Genomic DNA, 19,307 nt, shown 5'->3' on the forward strand with positions numbered 1-19,307 from the left:
GGTCAACCTTAACAAACAGATACTGTTAAAGAAGTTTGGAAAAGCAAACACAGGGGGAATGCAAATTTGTTGCATTTTGCCACAATTTGGTTTATCACATGCTAAACATATTTATAAAGAAAGTAAGCTAATTACCACCAAAATTATATAGTCAAGTACCACTAGCCTCAACAAAAATTACGGGCAGATCAATTTTTTTTCGTGGAAACAGGAAGAAAAGTTACCTATTTTTATGGACTTTCTAGAAATTTCGGGACGGTTGACATCCCCCCCACCCCTTCCTCAAGCCTATCCAGGGTGTAGCTTGAGAAGTGTGCTGGACATTTGCCCTAGGTGCAGTAAGATAGAGCTGTAGAATAGGACCCAGGATGAAGATCCAGCCTTAACCCTCCGTCTCCAACCTGTGTTCTTTTAAGTTACAACAGCTGGAGCTTTATGCCAACTGTTGTAACTTGATCTAGGCAGAAGCTCAGAGGAAGAGGGACTAAGTCTGCAAAGTGGTTCTGTCCTCTGCTCACCACTACTCCTCCTTTACTGCTGGGATGTGACAGTTCTCCAGTAGAGACAAGAATGTGTAGTGTGTGTGTAAATATATGTGTGGGTGTACTGTGTATACATGCCCCAGTTTGCGGAGATATACACAGAAACTCCGTCCCCACATGAAAGGTGAACAAGTGAACACAATTTCAGGTCAGAATAATACTACCTACTCGGGCAGAATTCTGTCTGGATGTTGGTCCCTATTTGTTGTTGCATTAATTGTCTACATTATGTAGAAGTATAATTTTTTGTTCTTTTTTTTGTTCTTTTCTATTATTGATATTTTACTCCCAATATCTTCTCAATATCTTTACAGTAAGAGCAGTGAGACTATGGAACTCTCTGCCTGAGGAGGTGGTGATGGTGAGTACAATAAAGGAATTCAAGAGGGGCCTGGATGTATTTCTGGAGTGTAATAATATTACAGGCTATAGCTACTAGAGAGGGGTCGTTGATCCAGGGAGTTATTCTGATTGCCTGATTGGAGTCGGGAAGGAATTTTTTTATTTCCCTAAAGTGGGGAAAATTGGCTTCTACCTTAAAGTTTTTTTTTTTGCCTTCCTCTGGATCAACTTGCAGGATGACAGGCCGAACTGGATGGAACTTTTTTCGCCCTTATGTACTATGTACTATGCATTGTTTCCTGTATTTTACAAGATATTTTATGAGGAAGGCCATATTGAGTCTTTGCCCCATGTGAAGAAAGGCCTAGTTACAACTCCACTGGTCATAGAAATGGAGATATTAATTGATGGTTTTGTAGACAGATCTCCACATCTAGGTAGACATTTTAATGGTTGAAAATCAATGGAAATTTTGCTGACCAGTAGGAAAAGGTTCTAAGTTAGGTTGGGTAGAACCGTAGGCGCCTGAATCCTGCTTCTGGATTATAACCATATGAAGCCAGCCTAAGAATTTTTCAAAATGGTATCAGTCAGTTCTCAGATCAGAAGACAGGAAAGATGAAGGAGGAGGATGACATGATCCCAGACGTTGTGAGTATACATATCGGCAGGCATTTGCGCACATTTTTTGGAACATTTTTTGTAATGTAAAAGATGCAGTGCAGTTTGTTTATAAAGTCCTAGTGGACCCCAGACTCGAAAATTTGGATGCTGAGTCCTTCTGAATTTTCTTGACCCCAGTGTGTCATCCACATCCTTTTCAGGGCAACTGGAGAACTTTTCATTTGGGTCAAAATTATTCAGATATGAATTGAATCGCCCAGCCGATTCTCCCGAATCAAATCCGAATAGATTTTCAAGCAATTTGCTCAACACTAAATCTCACCCCCTGAAGATATTGAGTAAATGTGCTATTTTTTCATAGTGTTGGAGGCGAGACATTAGTGGACGTACAGTATAATGGCTGTTCTGGACAATGCCATTTTTATTTTGAATTAAAAAACATGAGTTTGGAACCTTTCTCAAAAAGGGTCATCCAACCACTTTATATGTGACAGCCCCTTACAAAAAATGCCAATGAAAGGGTGCCCCACTTGTGGAACCCCCCGCAATTAGCTTAGTTTTAATCTTCAGGGAAACTCATCAGCAAAGGTTTAAGTTCCCTGCAGTCCCACCACAGGGGAAATTAAGCACTACATAGTACTTCTCAAAATCAGGTCCCCCAGAGAAAAGAAGCTCTTTGATGGACTTTACAAAGGAGAAATTACTTTTCATTATTGTTGCTAGTCAATATATTTTTAGATGACTTACTAATCTGAAGAAAAATCTTTATGCATATAATCATTAAACTGGGTTGTCCCATTTTTCAAACCAACACATGAATCTGAATACTTTTGCAATTGCATGTAATTAAACATTTAGTATACCAACTGAGCTATTCACTAAAATGTATCTGTATAGCGCCACCTGTTGTTTGCTCTTTTTCTTATTTCTCTGTCCACCTCATTGAGATGGACGCACATGCTCAGTTCCATCCTTCCACTGCCACCAGTGCTGCCTGCTTTTAATAAATCTAGTAGAACAATCAGAGCAATGAATGTGGAGATTACAGATTCCTGTGCTGGAGTGGCGATATTAACTTCTATTGAAAAGAGGCGACTTCAAAGGAGCGGAAGAAAAAGAGGCTGCAGAAATGCGGCCAGAGGGAGATTTTCTATTCAATTTTACACTTCCAGGTGAAAAGGAGCGCTGGAAAAATGAGGAAAAATACCTTTACAGCAAACCTGCACCATCTTCCCGGACTTAAGCATCGCTGAGGTTGGAGAAGTCTGGTAAGAGGCCAATATCCACTGTTTAAGCGTGCAATAGGCAACCGTGATAAATAATGCAAATTGTCAGTTTCATTTTAACAGGCCCTAAGGACATATTTCATATTTTTGTTTTAAAGCTCTCCTAATCTTTTCAAATAAAGATCATTTCCCACAAATAATGATTAAACTGTGAGTCAACAGTATGATTAGTAAATAGCTATAGTATGTATACATCTATGTATCTATCTATCTATCTATCTATCTATCTGTTATCTCTATCTAATTATCTATCTATCTATCTATCTATCTATCTCTATCTATCATCTATCTCAAAATTATCTATCTATCTATCTCTGTCTATTGAATCTATTATCTATCTATCTATCTATCTATCTATCTATCTATATATCTATATCTATCAATCATCTATCACAAAATTATCCCTATCTATCTATTATCTTTCTTTCACCTATCTACTCTATCTATCTCAGATTATCTATCACTAGAAGGCACAGTCCTCAAAAAGTTTAACATTTTTGTGCAAGTGACCCTAAAAAGTCGCTAGGCCCCTACTTGTGACTTTTTAAAGCTAGAATTCTGGCATGCAAACTTTGATAAATCACCCCCTAAATGTCTATTTATCTATCTATCTATCTATCTATCTATCTATCTATGGCCATTGGCCATAATAATGAGAATATTCATAGGTAACCCTATATAAGCCTATGTTTAACTTTTCATACACAATACAGTACAAGGCTAATTAAGGTCCCAGAGCTTTCTACACAGAGCTACAGCACACTTTTCTATTAGTTGCTGATCTATGGGATGTAAAGGGTGCACTTTTTTTTGTTATTTTTGGTTAAGGGTCCTGAGGGTTATTCTATAAATGAAAGTATTTGATTGGAAGGTCTGCTGTGTTTCTATCTCCCTTTATGCACTGCTCAGCCTGCTGTCTGTAACACGACCCTCACATTTTTAACATAACACAAGAAAGGGCCAGGTGCAGGGATCCTGGGGGCGCTGTTTACCAATAGCCTTTCATTAAGATCAGCCATGCTCTGCCCCTTTACGTTGCTCTGTTCTCATAGCATTCATTACTCGAGCAGCCCATGACCAATCTACAAAGCTTACATATTAACGATAGATAGACAGATAGATAGATAGATAGATAGATGATAGATAGATAGATAGATAGATAATAGGTAGATACAGAGATAGATAGATAGAATGTTTTTATAATATCTCTCTCTCTGTATATATATATATTTATTTTTATGTATACCACTAGCGTGTACTTTATATATGAACAACTTTGTAGCAATGTACATATACCGGTAATGGCAGTGGGACTTAGATAAATCAATGCACATAGTGCAGAAACTACCCTGTTTAGACGTATGGAACTTATTTTCAGTTACAGGTATTTCTGCAAAAAATTGGAGAAAACACACCTATTAAAATGTAAAAATAATAAATCACTGTGAATTTATCATTGGCATAATATAAGTGCATAAAATAAATATATAACTAATTATTAGAAATCTAAATAGGAAATTGTAAATAAATAAGTATACAGGTTATGCTTGATGATGATGTCTGTACAGCGCTACAGAATATGTGAGCGCTGTATAAGTGCACAAAATAAATAAATACATATTTTTTTAATATTTTATATATATATAATATATATCTATTTTTTATATATCTATATATATATATATATTCTATATATATATATTCTATATATATCTATCTATATATATATCTATATATATTTACATGCATAAAGATAATACAAATATATTTATGCATGCAAACATAAATATTTATGATTCACACTATCCGCTACAGAATATTTTTATCCAGTATGAAAACAATAAAAAACTAAATCTATTTCTTGCTCTCTTTCTATATTATTAGGAGCATGTTCATGATTCTGCCATTGTAGTGTAACATTGTAGTGAAGAGTGTGGGAAGGATAAGTAATATCTTTACTATGAATATATTATTCTAGATAGCACAATAATAAAGTTCTTAATAAAAAAACAATAATAATATTAATACAATGTTAATATTAAAATTATTATTGCTATAATTCTTCTGTTATTTTATCAAATCAATAAAATCATAATAATAATGTTTTTATCTATATTCTATCTTACTACTACTACTACTAATAATAATAAAATATTAACAATAATTATACATAGTTATAATGATTACCATTTCTCTTTATTGCATAATTTAAGTATTGATTATTGAAAAAAAGGCTGCAGTAAAAGTCTGGTTTACATTACTAGTAAAATCCTGGAACAAACCTGTCTGTGTTGAATTGAAATCATTCTATAGCATTTACATACCGCTGTGAGATTACTGACCAAAATGATAAAGATAATTCAGTACTGCTTTTCTCCATCCGGAAAAAATTTGCAACGGAATCACTAAAATAGTACAATAGGTCGTAAAATTCCCTGAATGCACCACCCTTAGCAATCATAACTCAAAAAACATACCACACTACAAAAAATAAAGTTATAGTTCTTTTTAGCATGAGATGGAATCATTTTGATTAATGGTCATTGGGAAGTCGATGCAATTATTATTATTATTATTATTATTTTAGAAACAAATAGCTTTTTAGGAAAATAAAAATATATGATAGGTTACACATGTTTTAAATCTAAGAAATGCATGAATACAGTATATATAGATAGATATATAGATAGATAGATAGATAGATTCATGGATTTTAAAGGTTGACCCAGGTTACTTATATATAACAATTATATTAATTTATTTAATAATGTACACAATTTTAGATAAATGAGATAGGTATTAATTTTATAAATCTTTTTTAATTAATAACAATTATTATTTTGTATTACTTCATTTCATTATTTAAATATTTTTGCTATCTAAAAATGCATGTGTATTTAAATTGACATACCTATATATCTATGGCTATCTATGTATCTATCTATTTTAATAACTTAATGTATATATATATACACACACACACATTTGGTTCTTAAGATAGATATATAGATAGCTATAGACACATAGGTATGTCAATTTAAATACACATACATATATAAAACATACGTGTGTATATACAGATATAAAAACATACAAAGTATCATAATATATATATAACACAATTTGAAATCTTTACAATAAAATAAAATATGGATAAAATAACAATAAAGCAATGTGCAAAATTAAATAAAATATGTCTTACTTTATTTTACTGATTTTTATATTTTGTTATACATACCGTATATATTTAACAGAAATATTTAAAATCTGCAAAATAAAATACAAAAAATTATGAATGAAAGAAATCTATATTAAATTAAATCAAATTATTAAATAAAATAAAATTGACTTTCTCTTTTATCTATCTATCTATGTATCTCTCTTTCTATCTCTATATCTATCTATCCATCTTTCAATCTATTTAGCTACTATCTATCTGTCATTATCTAAATAGTTAAAGAAATAATTAATGTCAGATATAAATAACCTGTATTGACTTTCAGGCAAACATTACGGAAGTTACTTGAAAAACAACCACCATTTACATAGCCAGGGTGCAAATCTGCTGCGGTAGAAAATAAGCTGAACATGAGAATGCAAACCTGTATTTATCCCACTAAGCTAATAATAAACCTTGTTTGTACAACTAAACACTGACATTTATGGTTTCCTACCCCTGTGGTAAAACCTTGTTGCTAAATAAGACCACCCCCAAATGTAAGGTTCTCCAAAAGTATGTAAAAGAGGAACTGTCTAATGCGACACTTCCAAGAAACTTCCCTGTGATTCAGAGGAGAGGGTGAGCAAGGGTTAAAGAGGCCAGTGATCATATATTTATGGGCATGCTAGCATTATTTCCTCCATAGTGAATTACAGAATGGGCAGAAGATTTATTTCCCCACATCTGCCATCTAGCTCTGCTTAAAGAATTGCCTTAATGAACTGATAGATCCTACAAATTACATCCTGCCCCAGAATTACTGCCTAATTATTATCTATGGTGTATGTTTAATTAGCTCATCGGAAAAGGTGTTTCATACTTATAGGGTTTTATTTAAATCAATTTAACAAAGCTATCAGTCAAAAAAACACAACATAGAACAAAACATACAATGCAACAGCACTCTGCAAACCAAATAAAAGTACAAAAATGAATTATATTGCTAATGCTATGCTTATAAATTAGAGATGCTTGGCAAATACATTTTGTACAAAATTATTTGAGCCCGTCTGCCGTACGTCAAGGCGATCTCTGTAAGACGGGAACCTAACACTAAGTTCAACCTGTTAAGTGCAATGACAGCGACCAAAAAAATACTAAGCGCCAGGCATCTGCTCTGGTACTCTGCAGCTCTGGAACTACAACCCTAAGTTTTGGGATTGCTGAGTGTTGTAGTTCCCAGAAAACTGAAGGTGGAGAGGCCTGAAGCATAGAGCTAATAGCCTTCTTCTATGTAGGTGTGACCTTATGTTTCGGCACTAACACCCCCACCCCCTCCCAAATATAGAAAACTTAAATTCTTCCAAGGTTTTAAGGGAAATGTTAAATCCAAACTCCCCTCTAAGGAAGTTTTAAATATTCAATATATTTCAAGGAGAAGTTATCCAAACCACAGGAAAATGTCTGTGCTTAGACTATAGGAGGGGGCCCTTTACACCACATACAGTGGGTATATATCTATCTATCTGTGTGTAACTATCTATCTACCTATCGATTTCATATTGATCTATAGTATCTATCTATCTATTATCTATCTATTTATCTATCTCATATCAATTTATCTAAATATTATCTATATATAATAATCTATGTTACTCAGGCACAAATAAATAAATATTTAAAACCAAAGCAACTTTTATAGATATATAAGTATGTTGTGTGTATTATTCTATTTTCTTACTTATATTTATTACAAAGTTGAAAAAAAGTGTGTGTATATATATCTATATATATACACATACATACACACACTCGAGCGCATATATATATATATATATATATATATATAAATATAAATACTATAGCAACACCCAAACAGTGAGGCAGAAGCTGCATAAAAATGTTCTTCTGTGTGAATTTAAACTTTTGCACAATTTGGTCACATTTATTACAGATACACATTATACTCAGGGCACTTTGCTGGCAAATTTAACATTTTGAAGGAGCAAAGGCAAATAAAAATTTAGGACGTGTGTTTATATACATATATACACAACGATACATATAAATAATTTCTATATTTGTTTATGTAGACATATTATATGATGTGATGATAATGTCTGTAAAGGGCTGCAGAATATGTCAGCGCTATATAAGTGAGTAAAATAAATAAATAAATACAAATATTGTCACAATGTTCTATAGATTAAGGGAGATAGAGAGTGATTTTACTTGTCTATATGTGTGTAGTATATATAAATAGATATGTATGCATAGCATTATAAGTATGTTTGTGTAGGCATAGATATAAGATAGATGATAGATATGGAATAGTAAAGAAATAGATGATAGATTAGATACATCGATCAATTGGGGGATAGACAGTTATAGAGATATTTATTTATTATACTTATTTATATAGCGCTGACATATTCCAACTGTCCCCGATGGGGCTCACAATCTAAGGTCCCTACCAGTAGGTCTCTAGACTGTGGAAGGAAACTGGAGAAACTGAAGGAAGCCCACACAAACACGGGGAGAACATACAAACTCCATACAGATGTTGTCCTTGGTCGGATTTGAACCCAGGACCCCAGCGCTGCTGAACCGTTCTGCCCCTAGATAGATATATAAATAGATAATGGACATATAGATATATAGATATAAAGGTTAAGATGAAGATAGATAGAGAGAAAGATTTGAAATAGATAGATATGACAAAGAAAAAGAAAGAAACTGATAGGGAACTTAGATGGTGAGCCCCATTGGGGACAACGTGATGATAATGTCTGTAAAGGGCTGTGGAATATGTATATATAATAAGTGAGTATAATAAGTAATACATGAAAATTGTGTGCACCATATCATAAATTTGGTGCAACCACACAATGTTAACCAAACTTAAAAATAACATGAAAACAATCTCAAATAATAAATGATCCCCAAAATGTATATGAGAAACAGTTAGATAGAATAGGAGATAGATAGATAGATTTGAAATAGATATGACAAAAAAGAAAGAAAGAATGAAATATAGATACAGACAGATAGATATAAGAAAGAAAGATTTAAAATACAGAGAGAGATAGATAGATTTGATACAGATAGATATGACAAAGAAAAAAAAGCAAGCAAGAAAGAATTATAGATAGATGGATCAAAAGAGTTTGATAGACAAATTGTGCTTTTGTGTATATCAATATGTATCTATACAGGTGTGTACATTGAGATAAATATAATTGGTATATACATATATATATAGTTCAAGGAAAATGGCGGCACTGGTACAAATTCAAACGAAGTTAGGGTGCACGTCCTAAGGGGAATAGGCTTCTTACCCCAATGTATAAATCCAGAAAAACGGGCGGCACTCCGATGGATAAAAAAATAAGTGAACCTTTATTCACCACCTGGGTGAATAAAGGTTCACTTATTTTTTATCCATCGGAGTGCCGCCCGTTTTTCTGGATTTATATATATATATATATATAAATATATGTATATATATGCAAAAAAGTCCACTGCTCTCCTCTGTAGTTGGTGAAAAAAGTGCATTTATTCACACATATCTCACAGCGACGTTTCAGTCCCCTCACTGAACCTTTATATATATATTTAGATATATATATTTATATTGAATGTATAGCAATAGATGTAATAGAAATAGATATTAATTTAATAATTTGAAAATAAAGCATTAAAATGTCTGTGCATTAGTATGAGAAGTCCAGGATGCATTAATCAATATATTTCAGCCGGAGCATTGTGTCTTTCATCTCACCTCCTGGCTTGGAGATTTATGAATGGAGCTCCTAGACATTCATCACTTAAAGCAATGTAGCGATAGGTGAATGTGCCTCAAACAGGGACAGAATCTCCCAATATCTCCATATATATATTTTAAATAGACTTACACTCCTTAAAAAGAGTCAGTAAGGCAGGTGAAAGCTAAAGGACAGGGCAAAGGCTAGGGTGGTCATTGAAAGCATCTAGATAGTAAGTGAACTTCTAATTCTCTCCTATAAGCTGTTCCAAATGATTTGGGATACACAACCCTAATTCATTTTAACAATAGGAGAGAAACTATGTAGCTTAATTTCAAACGTTTCTAATAAATTAGATCAAAGGCACCCAGGACTTGGGGGCTCCAATTACTAAAGTACTTTCCTCTGAATTTATGGTTCGGTTTTAGGCCGGCTGTGAAAGGGGCTAACGGGATATATTGGGGGATGTGATGGCTTGGAGAGAAAAAAAACAACCTTTTAAATCTTAATATAACGAAACCAGACGTTGTATTCTTTCCATATTGCAAATAAAGAATGGCATTGTGTGCTTTGCAAGCAATGTGTGATGAAAACCAAGAAAGAATTGTCCATTTGCATATACACACCCACTACAAATGCTCCCAGAAGGTGTTTATACCATGACCCAATTTTTATGTTCCTTAGGCCAATGTTCATTCCTTTGGATCTGGTAAGAAATGAGTTTTTGGCCAATAAAAAATAATAAGGCCGCTGGGTTAGTTAAAAGCGTCTTGGTAACATTTAGGCAACAACCTTCATTTTGTAATTGTGGATTCCTTTCATGATAATTTCATGCAGTTAAAAAAAAGTGATTGAAGCCGCTTAGGATCTGATAAAAGAGAGATGGGCGATTTAAAGTTCTTCCAATCACTCACTGCGGCATCATTTTGATACTCATTTACATTTTACATCTCTTTTCATAGGACCTAATGAAAGGTTTTGCAAAAACTCAAGACGGGAGAAGCCAATTTCCGGAAAGAATTTTTGGGGAAAAAAAATCATTTTTGTGGTGGATTTTAACAATCTGCTCTTTTTCACTTTGAGTTTTGGAGTAATATAAAGTAATAACATTTTTAATGACATTTTATTGTATTATGACTTGAAAATTACTTTTCTCTTATTTCAAAATCACCCCACATCAACTCTCCCTCTCTTCTACATAATCTTCAGTTTCTTCCATTTTTCTACTAACCACTGTATGAATCTTAGAAAAATTACAATATCTGACTACAGATTATCTTTCAATTTGACATAATTACTAAATGTATGTTATTTTTGAAAATGAACTTGTAAGTGACCTTTTTTGCAGATGACATATTTCTATTTCAGGTTACAGCCTCTTGTGCAGTGTTAATAATTAACTTGTATTATTATATCACCGTTACCAAAACATTTAAAATAAAGTAATAAAAAAACGACACTGTACTTCTGTTGATACTGTAAGCTTTAATATATAGATTACAGTTTATATAATACATTATATAGGTGTGTATATATATATATATATATATATATAACACAGTATATATATATATATTTATATATATAATACGGTATATATAATACAGTGTGTATATATATATGTAATATGGTATATATATAAAACACAGTGTATATATATATATATAATACAGTGTATATATATATATATATATATATATTTATAAAGCATCAGACATCTAATACTTTCTTTAGCTTTCATTTTACATTTCTTTTTTTTACTTTTTTTTCTAATAAATATTTCTTTAACCTTTAGGTCAGTGGATGTGTGTGAGGATATATATGTATGTATATATATATATATATATATATATATATACTAAAAAAAATAATACAAAACAACAGTTTTGCAATCCTTATGAACATATAAACCAATGAACAAAATAAATGTGGCAGAATGGAAGTTTATTTTGTTTCCTCTGTTTCTTGAAATTCACAAAATATAGCCTTTCCAAAGTCACCTCATATACCTATTCATTGGACCAAATCCATGATTTTAGATTTCCCAGATTTTACAAATTCAGTTGTTGTCCTGTAGAGCATGTATTCATAGATTTAGTTTCTATTAATATATTAATGAATTATCTTATTTCAATTTTTACTAATTACTATCAAAATGTATACAAAAATATATACTAGATATAGTACTAGATTTTCTTTTAATGACGTAGTTTCATGCTGATATCTCTGATATCTCTATGAGACAGAGAGCAATGTGCTGAAAATATTGTATTATATATATATATATATATATATATATATACACACGCAGTATATATTTTTTATAGATTAATATTTTATCTATAACTATCATTCACTGTCACATCATGTCCAAGGAAAGACACAGCTAATGACCTAAGATAGATATCATGGAATGGACCTCTGTAGGAGAGAGCATGGAGTATGTGTGTGTACATATATAGATATCTATCTAGTGTATCTGCACCTGTATCTGTAATCCTGCCTGTATATGCGCAGGCGCCAGACTGTCCCATTTGCCATTCAGCACCTGCACAGAATTACGATTAACTTAACAGGAAAATGTATGGTCATGCATAGTATAAACATTTAATGTTAATTTAAGAAACAATTTAAGTTAAGAAAGGAAGTCTTCAAATTTGAGACCCCCAAATTATGGCAGGAGCTGTATGGAACTGCCTGAGGAACCAGTGACGCCATTTTGCAGCCCATGGACATGGAGGACGACAGGTGAGTATGGTTACTTCACTGATACCGGACAGCCAGGCAGTATACAGTCATATATGCTTGTATGGACTGTATTTTGAAAAAAATGCCATAGAATACAGCCTCTGTAATGTTGTATTAAAATGAGAAATATCAATCACTAATCCACCAGAGTTTGTATTTGTGCTTCTTCTGATATGGATTTACCATGAATATTCCTCCTTTCAAGTGGGATTGTGTTGCAATACCAGAAAAAGACTAGTGTGTGGCGCTGTTTCCCAGACCGATTTCCCAGACAATTTCCTTTATCTAATTTTTAAGGTTTTCAGAATTGGAAATACACCGCATTTCCTCCTTGATCATGGTACAACCCAGCACCTGTGATAAGACAATGTTGTTCTAGCTGACATTTAGGGACTAGTCACACTTGGCAGATTTCATTGGTGGACATTTCTACAGACCAATGGAACTAAAAACAGTTCCATTCATCTAAATGACGTAGTTTTGGTGGCAAGGTCATGGGTTCCTGCAAACCCCATCCCAAAAAGTAGAACAGCCACAGAAATGTACGCAGCAAATCCACCATGTGTGAATTCACTCTTACCTCTGACCTGTGTAAGGCTTGGGTTTCTTGGGTCCACCAGAAAATGTATTCTTGGGGCCCAACCCCCATATCATCAATAAAGTCTAATAGGATTCAATTCAAAGAAACAACTATAGCGACTGGCTCCAAAGGCAGCTCCAAATTTTTTTTTTCTCCTGGACCTTTGAGGTCCACTATGGTTTCTGTGCCTGGGTTCACCAGAGGATCCTCTGTTACTCTGGTTGGCCAGTCCGACTTTTACTGTCATACAACCTTACTATGGCTTCATATAATGTACAGATCTGTAACATGACTGCCGTATATCTCTGTATTCTATGTGCTCATTGTTTCCTATAACTCAGTAATACAGTGCCCACCATAGACCATAGAAATCCCAGTGCACATGGCTTTACAGAGGATTTTAGAGCTAAGCTAACTTGATATCAGCCAGGGGCAACGTAAATCCACCAAGTATTACTTAGCAGCGGCATCTATCGAGAATTTTCATTGCAGTATTAAGTGCAAACTATATTGGCTGGGGTTATTATTTGGATTCTCCCTATTATTTGGGCACTATATGGCCCTGTTATGTGGGTTGTGTATGGCAGCATTACCTTGGCACTCTATAATGGTATCAGGAGGGCAGAAATGATTGTGGGCCAGTGTGATTGGGCACTTTGAACCAGTTTTTCAGCTGCATACACACATTGCCCATGCATTCCGATAGGATTATCACTTGCTCGTTGGGCATATGACTTAGTGTCCCAAATAGTAACCAAATAGTTAATATTTAGAGAATTATTTTGTGTTGTATTGAAATCTACAGAAAGCACAGTCCTAATGAATGCTTATTGGGCCATACAGGTCTATAATTCCGCGCTCGGTTTCCTAAACATTAGCAATTTGTCAAATTTGAAGACTTCATTTCGGAGCCAAATTGTTTTTTAAATGAACATTAAATGTAGATATTACGGCATGACCAAACGTTTTCCTGTTCAGCTCATTTACGAGGAAACAATTTTCGTTCAGTTCCTCTCCTGCCTTCTGCATTCTGCAACTGGAGGAAACAGCATGGAGGAAAATTACGAGGCTTGTGCTTTCAGCGTTAGTCGGTTATTAATTTCATGAATGAAACGAGTGCATCATAAAAAAACTGAAAAATCTACAAAAAATATATATGAAAGGTTTTGCTTTACCTGGAGGAAAATCACTTAGCTAATGCAGGAGATTAAAATATGTGACTTGTGAGGGCAAATCTTAGATCACTTACAAACAACTGCAATTTTTCTACTGCAATAAATGGTTCCTACCTCGTTTTGTTGGGGGCTGACAGACAGGTGCACGTGGTCTCTATTGTACCTCTGTATGCCTATACGCCTATGTCACATGTCTCATTGGATATTGTACCTAAAGGGGTTTCCAAATGCCGGGAAGGTTCTTAAATTAATAAGAAGGCTTTTTTACCTGCTCAGCCCCCAACCCCCTCCGCTATTCCACAGTCAATTCTAAATCCTGGGAATGTTCCATAATAAAGAAGAAGGTTTACTCATCTGTTCGATCCAATGCTGTGCCAGTGCCACCAGTCAGTGGACTTTTTTCCAAGTGCTGTGGCGATGATACTGTTGGCCTTGTGAGGCGGTTGGGCACATCATTACTGAAGCAGGACAGGAGCTTCATTGATGCTATGCTCAACTACCTCATGTGACTGCTGAGGCCAGTAGCATCATCGCTACTGCACCGGAAAAAAACTTTACTGAATGCTACCTTGACATTAAAGGGATATTCCCATCTAAACATGTGTGACATGTCAAATAGGTGCAGGTCACACTTCTGTTTTTCAAACAAAGAAATAGACCCTAGTGCTAACTGATTGCCTCCAAATGCAGCTAAAAGTTTTTTTTCTCCTGGATTTTTGGGGACCATTATGATATCAGAGCCTCAGCCCACCCCTGGCTGTGCTACTACCGAAAATAACCAAGCGTTCACTCGGTTATTTTCGGGGGTTCCATAGCAGTGAATGGAGATCAAGTGCAGCCAACTCTTCACTCACCTCTACCGGACTGACAGAAATAGCAGAGCCAGCTCTCGGTTACTTTTAGAACTCCTATAGCAGTGAAGGGTGGCTGCGCATGCATGGTTTCTCTCTCTTCACTTCGGAGGCCCTGTAGTCAAGATAAGAGCAAGTACCTGAGGTGGAACCTACACCTGTTTGACATTTCTGGCATATCCTAGTGACATGTCACAAATGTTTAGGTGGGAAAACACCTTTAATGATGCAGAACCAGAAACAAAGACCACCAAGCGCACCTGAGTGGCGGCCAGGGGCGGATTGCCCATAGACCTTACAAGGAAATTTCCCAGTAGGCCGATGCCCAGGGGGCCAGCCACTGGAAGTTTTTGGGGATGTATTTTGTTATGCTGGTGGTATTTTGTGATGGACTGTGGTATTTGGCTCTGTTGGGGTGGCATAATGTGCCACAATATAGTATTCCTGGCCCCGCCTTCCATTAATTTGGACCCAACTACAAAACGGGGCCACTTTTCATATTTTTTTCCAGGGCTACTATAAGTTCCTAGTCCGCCCCTGGTGATGGTACAGGATCAAACGGAACAGTAAACCTTCTTTTTAATGATATAACATTTCCAGGATTCAGAATTTGTTTGGTGGGAGTGCTGGAAAACCCCTTTAATGTAATAACCAGGGCACCGTCCAAATCAAGTCTCATTACTAATATGCCCACAAAAATACACATAAAAATTATTGCTCATTATTTGAATCATGAATATAATATCACATTATATATATTTTATTTCTTTAATATTATGCTATTAAAAATTAAATACAAAATACTGTATCTCAGGTAGATAAAATCTATCACAGTTTATGATGCATGGTGAAGGTTTTATCCACAAGGTAATCCTCAGTAGAATAGTAGGTAGAGGACTGGATGACTGACAGAATACGTGCTCTTTTTAGGCCTAGATAAACATGCAAACAGAGGAGCAGTGAAATAATTAGTATAATATAAGAAGCACTGATCACCCACACCAGTGGGACAGCATAAGGGTGAGTCCCCACCCCTGACTCCTCCCTGGCCTGAAAGAAAGAGTTAAGTGAGCCTCTCTGCCACCATCCTAAATGTCCAGACAGAAAGAAATAAGGGCCAGGATAGGAACTACTATACAGAGAGTGACTTCCAAAAATTAGATCCAGAGAACCATCTACCAAATTTTAAAAAATAAACATTGCCAGGGGCGTAGACAGATCTTATGGGACCATATTATAAAAATTTAGTATGGGCTTGCCTGCTCCACCAGTTTCCCAGTATGCATGTGTCAAACACACACAAATTTCAACACCCAAGATTTCAGACATATTACCATTTTTTTCAGAAAAGAGCAGAAGAAATTATGATAAAAAAATTGTAATAAAAAAAAATCACCCTCGGTCTCCCACTTTAACTGGTGTTTCTCATCCTGAAAACCATACTTCCTAAAGGGGTTATCCAACCCCTCTAATAACCCCCCCATTAAAAATTATTTGCTTCCAGGAACCCGCATGGCTCTGGATCCCTGCACCAGCGATGGGGGGGGGAGCAGCCAATAGTAGGCCGCGATGGAGACTAGCCTTCCTACCGTCACCTGCGATGCTAAGGAGGCTCGTCCCCATTGCGGCCTACTATTGCCTGCTCTCACCGTTGCCGGATGTTTTCATCCAAGCGACGGGGAGATGCAGCGGCGGCCGAGCAGGGATCCGGAGCCACGCAGGTGTCAGAGAGCAGGTAAGTATAATGTATATGAGGGGCACGGGCATTGGGGGGTCATTATACAGTTGGATAATCCCTTTAATGTATTTACACCAGTCAACTGGCATAAATACACTGATAAAGTTCTTGCTTCACTTCACCTATTAAAAAGCTGGCTGCCTGCAGCTACCACTAGGGGGAGCTCAGTGCATAGGAGTTTATACAGTTACCATGGTCTGAAATTGAAGCTGTAATCATTTATTTGCATGAAAATGCTGTGCTTTCACATTGGGAACAGAAAAGTTCAGCCCCGACCCCACCTTCTTACAGGTTCCGTAGCAATTGTATAGTATGCCTCTATCGAAGGCACGCCACCGAATATAGGTTGTTAAGATGTGACAAAAAATTATGGAAGTGTTCCTTTATTAATATATTCTTTGACAAGACTCCAATCTGTATTTTTATCCTTCTCTGTGTGTCCCATGAGGAATGCGTCTGGCCTCCTCTTCCTTTTCACAGACCAACTTCTGGCTGTGAAGAAGGTCGCTGCCACAGGAACCTCCCATCCTATGTTCTGTCTACGATGGTAAACCGGCCAAGCTAAACCCAACCACTATAGTAAAACCCTAGCCTCTCAGCCAGAAGAAAGTGGATGTTTTCTCTGCCAAATTGCTTACAGATTGAAAATACAGAAGGCAGTTTTTTTCTTGTGTCTTTCCTTTTTTTCATTCAATTCTAGGTTCATTTTTCCGTGAAAGAAAACTGAACATTTTTATTTCGCTTAATGAATGGATGAAAAGAGCTCTTCACATCCATATGGCAGCCAAACTTTCTAATTCTAATCCTTTCTTTCCACATTTTGGGTAAGTTCATATTTAATTTATGGTTGAGGCCACCCGGCTGTGTTAATTTCTTTGCTAGTAAAAAATACCCAAAAACATTATTTTCCTCTTGGTATTCCAGAAATTATAATTAATGAAACCAAATTAAATATTTTCCATGCCAACCACAAATGCAAAACCCTACTGTAAAATGTAAAGGTGAATATAATGAGGCCATTAGTCTTTTCAATTCAGATGCCATTTGGTGAAGTTAAAGCAATTTGCAGGTGAGGCCAGTTTCCATTACTTTGAATACTAATTACTTGCATGTATTTTGCTGCTGTTGGGGAGGGGGTAGTTTTTTCGTTTTTTTAAAACTTTTCATGACGACGGTTAGACATGAGCAAAGTATTGGAAAATTCTATTTGGCTGCTTCGGCGCATTTTACAAAAAAATTTGCTTTGTGACAAATCACGAAGCACATTTCTTTGTAAGTAGTGGATGCAATGACAGGGAATGGCGATTGCACCCACCCTCCCCCCCCGTAATTGTACCCCTCAGATGTCACATTCATACATTATCGCAGCATCTGATGTACATAACACTGGCCGCCACCATCTTGCTTGATATCAGATGCCACGATCATGCAATAAAAATAAAAATCAGATCTATGTAAAATTTAAAAAAATTAAAAATAAAAAAGGCATACTTACCTGCTCCATTTGCTTGCGACGGACTGGCGAGTCTCGTAGCTGGCGCATGCGCAATGCGATGCCCGGTCCTGGCAGGGCATCGCAATACCTACTGCGCATGCGCCGGCTACGAATTTGTCCACGCAGCCGCAATGGAAAAGGCGAGGGGAGGGGAGTAAACGGGCGGGCACAGGCACAAGGAGGGCAGGGTTATGAGCCGTTAGGGAGGTCCGGTCTTGGGCTCGGAAGATTGAGACACCGCCCTGGGCACTTGAGAGGGCTCGTTTACACAGTCTTCAAAGTTCATTTTTGGCAGAAAGAAGACTCGGTTATATGCAACAAAGGTACCGTTTTTAACTGCTGGGTGGCACATATAACGCTATAGGATCTGTCTAATATGGTCAAATGTGGTGACAGACTCCCTTTAAAGCAATTTGCAGGTGAGGTCAGTTTCCATTACTTTGAATACTAATTACTTGCATGTATTTAGCTGTATTATGCTATAATATTACAGTAATGGATAGATTTAAGTATTGGAATGCCTTTTACAGGATACCAGCTATACCGCTAATTGGTGTAGTAATTTCTGCATGGAGTTCATCGTACAGTTGGTTGCTCTGCATTCTACATTGCATTGTATTATCTGTACATTTTTATTTCTTTTTGTGCACTTATATATGACCAAAGACGTTAAAGCCAGGTATTACATGGACCAGATGAATATTGGTCTATTGGGTCATCTTAGAATAATCTGGACTAGTATGTTAGCTTTACTTGGTCCTAGTTAAGGCATTTATTTATTGTTGATATCTATTAGAGTTCTCTGGGATTTTCATATTGATGGACTATCATCAGGATAGGTCATGAATATGAAATTGATGGGGGACCGACTCACGGCACCCCCACCAATTCGCTTTTTGAAGAGGCTATGGATCCTCCGACTGGATAAGGAGGAAGATCGGGGACTGCTGGAACCCCCCCTTCCTCATTGCATTGGTTAGGTGGATTCCCCCCCCCCCCTTT

The sequence above is a fragment of the Bufo gargarizans genome, chromosome 9 (assembly GCF_014858855.1).
Source record: "Bufo gargarizans isolate SCDJY-AF-19 chromosome 9, ASM1485885v1, whole genome shotgun sequence".
NCBI classification, from domain to species: Eukaryota; Metazoa; Chordata; class Amphibia; order Anura; family Bufonidae; genus Bufo; species Bufo gargarizans.